Source organism: Vulpes vulpes, chromosome 15, assembly GCF_048418805.1.
Source record: "Vulpes vulpes isolate BD-2025 chromosome 15, VulVul3, whole genome shotgun sequence".
Taxonomy (NCBI): domain Eukaryota; kingdom Metazoa; phylum Chordata; class Mammalia; order Carnivora; family Canidae; genus Vulpes; species Vulpes vulpes.
The window spans coordinates 91,218,932-91,221,984 of NC_132794.1; positions in this window are offsets into that span (position 1 = coordinate 91,218,932).

Below are 3,053 nucleotides of genomic sequence, written 5' to 3' on the forward strand. Positions count from 1 at the left end.
CCACAGATTATAACAATATAGTATAGTGAATGCCACTGTTGGTGAAGCCAGAAGGCGTTCCCAAACTGGCCTGGGAGGGGCAACCTGGGAAGACTACCTACAGGAGGTTATCTTTCAGCTAGGTGCTGAAGGGTGAGGAGGAGGTCTCACAACCAAGATATAGAACATTTTCATCATCCTCCCTCCCTTGCCTCCCTACCAAATTCCCTCATACCCCTTTGTAGGCAATTTCTTCCCCTATCCCCAGCTCCTGATAACATCTGATCTGCCTTCTGTTCCTATTATTTGCCTTTTCCAGAATGTCATGTAAATGGAATCATATTGTATGTAGCTTTTGAGTCTAGCTTTTTTCACTTAACATGATGCAATTAAGGTTCGTCCATGCCGTTACATGTATCAGCAATTCATTGCTTTTCATTGCTGAGTAATATTCCATTGTGTGGATGTATCATAGTTTGTGTATTCACTCATCAGTTAAGGGACATTAGTATTACTTCCAGCTTTTGGCAATTATGAATAAAGTCAATATAAACATTCATGTTTAGGGTTTTGTATGAACATAATTTTTCTCTTTCTTGGTTAAATACTTAGAAGGGGGGATTGCTGGGTCATTTAGTAGGTATGTATGTATAGCTTTATAAGAAACTGCCATGCTGTTTTCCAAAATGTCTGTGCCATTTTGCAATTCCATGAGCAATGTATGAGATTTCTAGTTACTCCATATCCTGAGCTATACTTCAGTTTTTAAATTTTTAATCATTTTAAAGTAATGATATCTTATTGTGATTTTAATTTTTTTACCCTAATGATTAATGATGTTAATCATCCTTCCATGTGTCTATTTGGTAAAGGATGTCTTCAAATCATTTGCTAATTTAAAACATTAGATTGCTTACTTTATTTTTATTGAGTTTTGAGAGCTCTTTATGTATTCTGGATAGAAATCTTTGATCAGATATCTGTTTTACAAATATTTTCCTCCAATCTGTAGGTGGTCTTTTAATTCTTTTAGAAGTTTTTTTTTTTTAAGATTTTATTTATTTGACAGAGAGCAAGCAAGCAGGGGCAATAACAGGCAGAGGGAGAAGGAGAAGCAGGCTTCCTGCTGAGCAAGGAGCCTGATGCAGGCCTTGATCCCAGGACCCTGGGATTGGCAGACGCTTAACCAACTGAGCCACGCAGGCGCCCCTGAGTTTATTGAAGAGCAGAAGTTTATTATTTTATTTTATTTTATTTTTTAAAAGATTTTATTTATTTATTCATGAGAGGCACAGAGAGAGAGAGAGAGAGAGGCAGAGACATAGGCAGATGGAGAAGCAGGCTCCACGCAGGGAGCCCGACATGGGACTCGATCCCGGGTCTCCAGGATCACGCCCTGGGCTGAAGGTGCCCTAAACCGTTGGGCCACCAGGGCTGCCCGAAGAGCAGAAGTTTAAAATTTATAGGAAGTCTAGCAATTTTTTCTTTTATAGATAATGCTTTTGGAGTTATAACTAAGAAATCTTTGGCTAACCCAATGTCATAAAGATTTTCTTCTGTTTCTTCTAAAAGTTTTATAGTTTAAAATTTTACATTTAGATCTATAATCCATTTTGAGTTCATTTTTGTACCTGCTGCAATGTATTCATCAACTTTTTGGTATATGGATTATAGGAGAGTTTCGAGGATTAAATGAACTAATACGTGTAAAGCACTTGGAACAGTGCTTGGTTCATAATTACATTCAATAAATGGTAGCTATAATTGTGAAAGAACATTATTGTGCTGTTATTACAGAATTCCTCATTACAAATGCTTAATTTCCCTTTTACTTAAGGGGCTTTGGGTCTGTGAAATGACTCAGGTCTGGGAATCGAAAGAGATTCCTACATTCTCTATCATTGGGGGCTATCTATCATCATTACTTAGTTATTCACTTACTCTTTAAGTAACAGAGACCTAAAATAACAGGATTAAATAAGATAGAAGTTTATTTCTCTCTCATGTGACAACCCAAATGTACGCTGTCCAGAGGCTGTGGTAGGATGTCTGTATTTCAGAAGGCCATCCCAGAACCTAGGCTCCTAAAAGCTTGTTTTCTCACCATCACTAAAATATTGCCCTGGTCTACATTCCAAAATGTCTCATAACCACTTCTTATTTTTAAAATAAGATTTTATTTATTTTTTTATTTGAGAGAGAGAGAGTGAGAGAACACAAGCAGGGAGGACAGCCGGCCGAGGGAGAAGAAGAAGCAGGCCCCCCACTGAGGAGGGAGCCTGATGCAGGGCTCAATCCCAGGAGCCTAGAATCATGACCTGAGCTGAAGGCAGATGCTTAACCAACTGAACCACCAAGGTGCCCCTCATAACCACTTCCTTTTTTTTTTTTAATAGTTTTTTGTTTAAAGATTTTATTTATTTATTCATGAGAGACACACAGAGAGAGACAGCCAGAAACACAGGCAGAGGGAGAAGCAGGCTCCATGCAGGGAGCCCGATGCGGGACTTGATCCCGGAACTCCAGGATTACACCCTGAGCCGAAGGCAGACGCTCAACTGCTGAGCCACCCAGGCATCCCTCATAACCACTTCTATATTCTGAGCAGCAAGATGGAGAAAGACGAAGAAGAAGGATGCAACCTGGGGGTGCTTGGATAGCTCAGAGGGCTGATATATAAATTTGAATAGCTTTTCACCTGTCCCTACATCTTTGAGACATCTCCGGTAGGAGCATTAATTGGCCTAGCTTGGGTCATGTGCCCTGGGCAGGCTGAGAGTGGGGTGGAGAGAGAAAGCTCTGGCCCCTTTGCTTCTCTGGGGGCAGATGAGATTATGCCTTCCTCCAAGTCACACACAAAGGGTTCCTCCCAAATTGGAGTGTGTCTAGATGTGGAGTAGCCAAGCACACATATACACACAGTTGTTCACTGTAGTTGGGGACTTTCTGGCTCTCCTCCATATGGCCAAAAACCCCTCTCCAACTGCAGCCTGCCCTTGCATTTAACCTATGCTGCTGACAAACCCCAGCGCTGGAGCCACATCTCCACCGAATGCTTTCTCTTTCACCAGGCC